Here is an 8729-nt window from a genome sequence, read left to right as displayed (position 1 = left end):
ATATTTGTTCCATTTCAATAAAACCATCAATCAATATGGAGCCTCCTTCCAATTGTTTACAAGTTTGGTACAAAAATAGATTCTCCATCGAAAGTGTTATTTTCTCTTCGGATTGCACAAACTAAAATCACTGCGTTTATTGTTTTTTAGTCTTCCATTTCCCCGAGAGAAGTATTTGGGGGTGAAGATGGGGTTTGTTTTGTTGCTGCTGTAACGACATCAGCATTAGGACCTGTGGGTCTGCAGTCTGCTCCATCCCCAGGATGGAGGAAGCTTATCAGCAGCGGCGAGCTGCTGCGTCCAGTCCCTAGGACAGTGGGAGGCGGAGAAGGAGGATTCAGGCAACTGCACAGCAGTCAACTCGCCCTCTGCTACTCCCGTTCCGTGCTGAGATTCTCCGTTTCTGAGCTGATTCGACCCGGGCGAGGAGACTGTCAGCCTCCCCCTGTCTCTTTGTCGAAGCAAACCGTGCAAAAGCTGGATGAAAATCTTTCAATTGCGTGTGATCAGATCAGTGCTGAAGACCAGCCAAGGAATGGACTAGTTATCTGTTTTTTTTAAGGAAGGCTAACCCATCAGCTTTATAGCCGTGTGAAGTAAGTAGATACCCGTGCACTGTATTTCGATAGATAATACATTAGAATTATTTTCAATTATAGAGTTTGTTTTGGGGCTTTTTAAAATAAAGATTCATGTTTAAGTTTTTTTAATGTGACTTTTTTGCATTTTAGTGTTATTAGATTGTTGAACAAGTTATGATGCGTTTGCCTCTAAGATGTATTGAAATTCTCCTTTTTCACGTCTTATATCCTAACTCGCGTTTTTTTTGCACATTCTCGCTCGCTGTAATTGTGTGTTTAACTGCTGGGCTCCAGTCCAATCCTGGACGCACCCTTTCTAAAGTTAGTGCTCCCTTGCCTTGGTCTTCCCAGTTCAAGACCACGGTGTCACTTTGTAATGAGGTTTCCTTTGGTCAGCCACGGATCTGTCGCAGAGAGAGCCAACATCATTCTAGAGATTCCAAATTAAGCTAATGAGAAAAAAAAATCCATGTATGTATGTGTATGTAAGTATCACTTACCCAAGTCCGAAGAGGTGAACAAGACAAAAATAAAGGCTTGCATTTTTATAGTGCCTTTCACGATCTCTGGACTTCTCTAAGGTACTTTACAGATTTACATTGAAGCACTTTTGAAGTGCAGTAACTGTTGTAATGCAGGAAATAATTTTGGCAACAGCTAAGCACTAGGAATTTCGAGTGTATGTAGAAGGGTTGCGAAAGGTTTTTTTAAATTCACAGGATGTGGGCTAGGCCACTGCCTAGACTAGCATTTGCTGCCCACCCCTAATTGCCCTTGACTTCCTTGAACCGCTGTAGTCCATGTGTTGTGGGAATACCCACTGCTGTTAGGAAGGGAGTTCGAGGATTTTGACCCAGTGGCAATAAAGGAATGGCAATATATTTCCAAGTCAGTGTGTGACTTGGAGGGGAATTTGCAGGTAGTGATGTTCCCATCTATCTGCTGCCCTTGCCCTTCTAGGCATTAGAAGTCATGGGTTTGCAAGGTGCTGTCAAAGAAATTTTGGTGATTTGGTGAGTTGCAGTGAGTGTTGTAGGTGATACACACTGATGGTGGAGTGAGTGAATGTTTAAAATGGAGGTTGGGGTGCTGGTGAAACAGGCTGCTTTGTCCTGGATGGTGTCCTTGAATGTTGTTGGAGCTGCACTCAACCAGGCAAGTGGAGAGTATTCCACCACACTCCTGACTTATGTCTTGTAGATGTTGGGCAGATTTTGGGTAGTTGGGAGATAAGTTACTCAAAACAGAATACTCAGCCTCTGACTTGCTCTTGTAGCCACAGGATATATGTGGCTGTTTCTGTTCAGTTGGTAACCCCCAGGATGTTGGTGTGGGACTCAGTGATGGTAATCCCATTTAATGACAAGAGAAGTTGTTTGGATTCTCTCTTATCGGAGATGATCATTGCCTGACACTTGCGTGGAATGAATGTTACTTGTCACTTATCAACCCAAGCCTGGATATTGTCCACATCTTGCTGCATGTGGACATGGACTGCTTCAGTATCTGAGGAGTCACGAATGGTGCTGAACATTGAGCAATCATCTGTGAATATCCTGACTGCTGATCTTATGATGGAAGGAAGGTAATTGATGAAGCAGCTGAAGATGGTTGGGCCGTGGACAGTACCCTGAAGGACTCCTGCAGTGATGACCTGGAATTGAGATGACTGACCTCCAACAGCCACAACCATCTTCCTTTGTGCTAGGTATGACTCCAGCCAGTGGAGAGCTTTACCATCATTTACATTGACTTCAATTTTCCAGGGCTGCTTCATAAAAGAAAGATTTGCATTTGTATAATGCTTTCCATGATCACCGTACATCTCATAGCACTTTACAGTCAATGAAGTACTATTTGAAGTGTAGTGACTGTTGTTATGTAGGGAACATGGCAGCCAACATGCACACAGCAAATTTCTACAAATAGCAGCATGGTAATGAACAGATAATCTGTTTTCTGATGTTGATTGATTGGTAGACATCAACCAGGACACCAAGGATAACTCCCCTGTTCTTCTTCAAAATAGCGCCATTGGGAATTTTTACATCCACCCAAGGGGTCGATGGGGCCTTGGTTTAACATTTCACTTGGAAGACCATAACTCCAACAATGCAGCACTCGCTCAGTAGTGCAATGGAGCATCAGTTTTTATTTTTGTACTCAACCCTTGTAGTGGGACTTGAATCCAGAACCATGCAAGTCAAAGGTGGGAGTGCTACCAACTGAGCCACTGCTGACACTCATCACAGTTGGTCAAACTCTGCCTTGGTGCAAGGGCAGTTACTCTTATCTCACCTCTAGAACTCAAATATCCAAAACTCCATATCTATTCTACCAAACCTCCATATAATTTTAAACACTCCTACCTTTTCTAATCTCTCCACGTAACTAAAGTCCCTCATCCCTGGCATTATTCTGCTAAATCGCCTCTGCACCCTTCGCAAGGCCTTGAAATCCTTCCTAAAGTATGATGCCAGAATTGAACACATTAATCTAGCTGAGGCCTAAGCAGTGATTTATAGATGTTTAGCTTAATTTCTTTGCTTTTGTATTCTTTGTCTCTATTTATGAAGCTAGGGATCATTTGTCCTTTTTAACAACCTCCTCAACTTGTTTTGTCACCTTCAAAGATTTGTCTATGTAACCACCATCAATCCCTTCCCAAGGTTTCTCATGTAGAATTTATTTGACATTTTCTCTCACCATTTTATCCTTTCAGAATGTATCACTTTATACTTATATGCCAGTCTGTCCATGTCCACCTGTGGTCTGCTACTATCCTCTACGTTGGAGCATGACTTACTGTCCTTCTCCCGCCAAGGGTATGGTCAACACTATATTCTCAAGCACTTAACACTGGGAAACCAGAGAGCCCACCTAAGTAAGGTGGTTGGCCCTGTAATATGCAAAAAGGTATTCTGTGACATATAGGTGCCCAATTGCCATTTTAGGACTTTTCTAGATGGTACATGCTGGTGACCAAGCCATCAACAAGCCCAGAAGATAAGATTTCATTTATTTTTTGGGGGCCCAGAAGTGCTAGAGTCATAGAACCATAGAAAAGCACAGCACAGAAAAGGCCATTCAGCCCGTCTTGTCCATGCCAGCCCAAGGACACCCAGGTGCCCTTTCTAATCCCACCTTCCTGCACCCGGCCCATAGCCCTGCAGCTTACAGCACTTAAGGGGCAGATCCAGGTCCTTTAGAAAAGTTGAGAATTTTTGCCTCTACCACCAACGTGGGCAGCGAATTCCAGACACCCACTACCCTCTGCGTAAAAAAGTTCTTCCTCATGTCCCGCCTACACCTTCTGCCACTTATCTTGAATCTATATCCCTTGGTTCAAGAATTCTCCACCAGGGGAAACAATTTTATCCTGTCCACTCTATCTATTCCCCTCATAATTTTGTACACCTCAATCAAGTCATCTCTCAGCCTTCTTTTTTCTAAGGAAAATAACCCCAACCTATCCAATGTCTCCTCGTAGCTACACTTTTCTAACCTTGGCAACATTCTTGTAAATCTCCTCTGCACACTCTCCAGAGCTATTATGCCCTTCCTGTAATGTGGTGACCAGAACTGTATACAATACTCCAGTTGTGGCCTCACCAGTGTTTTATACAATACCAACATTATATCCTTACCTTTATATTCTATACCACTGCCAATGAAGGAGAGCATTCCATTTGCCTTCTTTACAACCTTGTCTACTTGAATAGCTGCCCTCAGGGACCTGTGTACTTGTACGCCCTCACCAATCAGTTTGCAGTTCAAGCTTGTATTCAGCAGCTAACTGATATAATGGGTGCGATCCACTCTTTTTAGATTTTGGGTCCATTTCTGGGTACAGCCCCTGCTCCGGTCAGAGGGGTGCCGACACAGGCATCATGAGGTGGCTAGTTAAGAATCTGTCTCTGCCTTCGCTGTCCAGTTAAGGATGGCAGGTGGGTTTCTCAAGATGGGAATGTGGAATATCACAGCCCACTCCAATGGAGGATGACAGTCCCCACTGAGGGACGAGTGGGAGCGCTGCTGAGGGCCGGGCTGATGGAACGGCAGGGAGGCACCGCGCCACCATTTGAATCCGTGGAGCAGCTGAAAAGTTAAATGCATATAGCCATTGGAGACATTCATCTTCACAATTTGATCAGGCTGCAATATGGACAGAAAGCAACCTTGCCATTTACTGCCAGTAAGCAACTTCAACAGCCTTAAAATAACAATGCTGCAACCTTCCACCCAGAAGCTGCCTCCTCCCACCCACCAAAGGGCTGATACTAGGTTTGTTGGCGGGGGGTGGGGGGCTGGCGGGTTGGTTGGTGGTTTTGGCTGCCTTCAAGATTCCTACTGTATCCAAACATAGGGACGAATTACTCTTTTAAGTGCCTTGATTAGAAGCCAGGCAGGCAGTCGCTACCACATGCAGCCCACCTCCGGGAAGATAAAACCAGTTCAAAATTGTCAAATCCAAGTAAAAATCAGTAATACTTGGGCCAGTAATACTTGGGCCAGTAATACTGGAGTTCCATTTTAAGACGCAAGACCAGTTTGGACAAGCTTTACCGGTTACCTTTGTTTCCAAGTTTTACTGTTTTTTCTTAGATCTCCGATAATCCAAATCTCCACGCTCCCCTAACCTCGAAAGCTGCCTCTGCAGGGCTGGTAAGATGCAATGTTGCTTAAACAACAGTCTAGGGTTGTGAAGTTGGAACAGATTGCAACCTTCCTCCAAATCCAAGATGTTATTGTTTGTACCCTTGTAGGCCCCTTCAGATGAGCCCAGTGCTTTTGAATTATAAGGCCTTTCACTGGTGTGTGATCAACAGAGCATTTGTGGGTCTGTGCCTGGTAGCTGCAGGGACTTTGTATAGAACAGCAATTGAATGAAGATCTTCATCATGATGAGGTAGATGAGGGTGACATAGAGGGTGACAAAGAAGGAGGTTCCAATATCTGCCTATAGTCAAAGTTCTTTAGCAGCAGCTCATTGAAGAATGATTCTACAAAACATTCCCTGCACTGACACTGGTAAACCTCTATAGATGAGTGGCAGTGCCATGCCACACTAATTACCTTGTGTCTTTATGAGAGTTAAGTGGAAAGAGAAAAGGACAATTCTCAAGCATTCCCCCTAATGTTGTGGTGTTATTAATGTAGCATTTCTAAATGTTCCTCCCTATCTCCAAAACTGCCTCCAGCTTTCTTTTTTTTATTCACTCATGGGATGTGGGCATCGCTGGCTAGGCCAGCATTTATTGCTCATCCCGAATTGCCTTGAGAGGGTGGTGGCGAACTGCCTTCTGGAACCACTGCAGTCCAGTCTCCAAGGCTTTTAGCCTTGCTATCCATAATGCTGTACGCTTGCTCTCTCTCTGCAATAGTGATTGTTCTATCTTAAAGTCTTCCTTCATTGTTTGCCAGGTGTTCCTGCAAGATGAGTAGAAGTGGATTAATGTGTGGCCTTTTGAAAGGATTTGGTAATGTGTGTGGCAGCTTAATGTAGTGTGTGAGCTGAGAGGAAGAAACATATGTAGGCAAAAGGATGAGGTCATTATGAGGGCAGTAACAGGTATTGATACGTAGCACAAGCTCTTGTCCAGATCCTTTCAGGCTGCTGAAAATCAGTTGTTGCAAAATGAACTTGCTCCAAGGGATTAAGTGTGTGCGTAATTACACGTACCATTGCTCCAGGACTAGTGCACATAATCTAGACAGGTGTGATACAGCATTGAGGGAATGCTGCTTTAGCAGAGGTGTTTCCCTTTAAATGTAATTCTAAACCGAGACCTTGACTGCTCCGGTGATTTACATAGACATTAAGAAACTATTGGTGGGGAGTTCACTCCGTGTTCTGGCCAGCCGTCAAACAACACCATGGAAAAAAATCAAATAGTCACTCATCTCACCATTGTTTGTAAGACGTTTCTGTGTTCAGAATGACACCTGTGTTCACCATACAGGGATAGCTGCACTTCAAAGTCAGTCCTTATATGCAAATTGTGGGATATTTGTGACACGATATGGCACAGGATATGGTGATGTAGTGCTTATGTTGCTGGACTGATATTCCTCAAAGCCAGAGCTCAAATTTCAAAATTTTAATCAGTTTAATAACAAAAATCTGTAATGGTTACAGTAAAAATGACCATAAACTGCTGGATTATCATAAAACTCAATTGTTTCACTAAGTTTCTTAAGTGAAGGAAATTTGTTGGCCTTACCTTATTCCTGTCCTATTCCAATATAATGCATTCTTAACTGTGTTCTGTAATGATCTAGCATACAAAATATGAGCAGAAGTAGGACATTGAACCTGCTCTGCCATTCAATAAGATCATAGCTGATCTGTTTGCGTTTCGAGTTCCACATTCCCATCTAGCCCCATAATTTTTGATTCCCTTGCCTAACAAGAATCTATTTACCTCTGCCTTAAAAATATTTAATTACCCCACTTCTACTGTGTTCTGAGGCGGAGAAACCAAAGTCGCACAACCCCCTGAGAGAAAAGAATTCTCCTCATCTCTGTCCTATAAGGGCGACCCCTAATTTTAAAACGTGCCCCCTGGTTCTGGACTCATTCACGAGAGGAAATATACTTTCCACATCCACCTTGTCAATACCATTCAGGATCTTATATACGTCAATCAAGTCACCCCTCACTCTTCTAAACTCTAGTAGAAATAAGCCCAGCCTGTCCAACCTATCCTCATAAGACAACTTGCTCAATCCAGGCATCAGTCTAGTGAACCTCCTTTGAACCGCCTCCAATACATTTATATCCTGCCTTAAATAAGGAGACCAAAACTGCACACAGTATTCAAAATACAGCCTCACCAATGCCCTGTATAACTGAAGCATAACATCCTTACTTTTATGTTCAATTTCTCCCATAATAAAGGATAGCATTCCATTAGCCTTCTTGATTACTTGCCGTACCTGCAGACTAACTTTTTGTGACTCATGCACAAGAACACCTAGATCCTTCTGCATCTCAGAATTCTACAGTTCTTGGCTGTTTAAGTAATACTTTGCTTTTTTAATCTCCCTGCCAAAGTGAACAACTTCACATTTTCCCACTTTATACTCCATCTGCCAGATTTTTGCCCACTCACACAACTTATTTTTATCCATCTGAAAACTTGTTATGTCTTTTTCACAACATACTTTCCTACCTATCTTTGCATTTTCTGCAAATTTAGCTACCATGCCTTTGCCCACTTCATCTAAGCTGCTGATATAAATTGTAAAATGTTGAGGCCCCATTACAGACCCCTGCAGGACAACACTAGTCACACACTGCCAATCAAAGATCCATTTATGCATATCCCCTGTTTTCTGACAGCCAGCTAATCTTCTATCCAGGCTCCGCCTTGTTACCCCCTACACCATGAGCTTTTATTTTCCAAAGTAACCTTTGATGTGGCACCTTATCAAATGCCTCTGGAAATCCAAGTACAGCACACTCACGGCTCCCCTTTATCCACAGCATATGTTACTCCTTCAAAAAAACTCTAATAAACATGATTTCCCTTTCATAAAACCATGCTGACTCTTCCTGATTACCTGTGCACAGCTATAACCTCTTTGATGATCGACTCTAACACCTTTCCCATGACAAACGTCATGCTAACTGGCCTATAATTTCCTATTTTCTGCCTCCCTCCCTTCTTGAATAGTAGGGTTGTGTTTGCTACTTTCCAGTCTGGTGAAACCTTTCCAGGATCTAGCGAATTTTGGAAAATTAACACCAACACATCTATTACCTCATTAGCCACCTCTTTTAAGACCCTAGGATGAAATCCATCAAGACCAAAGATTTGTCAGCCTGAAGCTCCATCAGTTTGATCAGTATGGCTCCCTAAAGATTGTAATTTCACAAAGTTCCTCTCTCCCTTCCATTTCCTGATTTACAGCTATTACTGGAATGTTTTTTGCATGTTCCACAGGGAAGACAGAAGCAAAATATTTATTTATTTTGTCCACCATTTCCTTATTATCTACTATTAACTCCCCACTGTCAATCTCCAGAGGACCAACACTAACTTTAACCACTCCGTTCCTGTTTAAATACCTGTAGGAACTCTTGCTATCTGTTTTTACATTTCTAGCTAGCTTCCTCTCATACTCTAATTTCTTTCTCCTGAT

The 8729-nt window shown here is 42.8% G+C and overlaps 1 protein-coding gene across 1 annotated transcript in view; it reads left to right on the top strand.

Annotated features, from left to right (window-relative positions):
• The first annotated feature begins 254 nt into the window (after nt 1-254).
• Nucleotides 255-8729, top strand: part of rab27b (RAB27B, member RAS oncogene family) — a 223055-nt gene continuing 214580 nt past the window's right edge. Inside the window, exon 1 of the mRNA XM_041188035.1 lies at nt 255-596. The gene's annotated coding sequence lies outside the window, so the exon portion shown is untranslated. The remainder of the gene's footprint in view (nt 597-8729) is intronic.

The sequence above is a fragment of the Carcharodon carcharias genome, chromosome 1, assembly GCF_017639515.1.
Source record: "Carcharodon carcharias isolate sCarCar2 chromosome 1, sCarCar2.pri, whole genome shotgun sequence".
Lineage (NCBI taxonomy): Eukaryota > Metazoa > Chordata > Chondrichthyes > Lamniformes > Lamnidae > Carcharodon > Carcharodon carcharias.
This window is presented reverse-complemented; position numbering and strand designations above follow the sequence as displayed.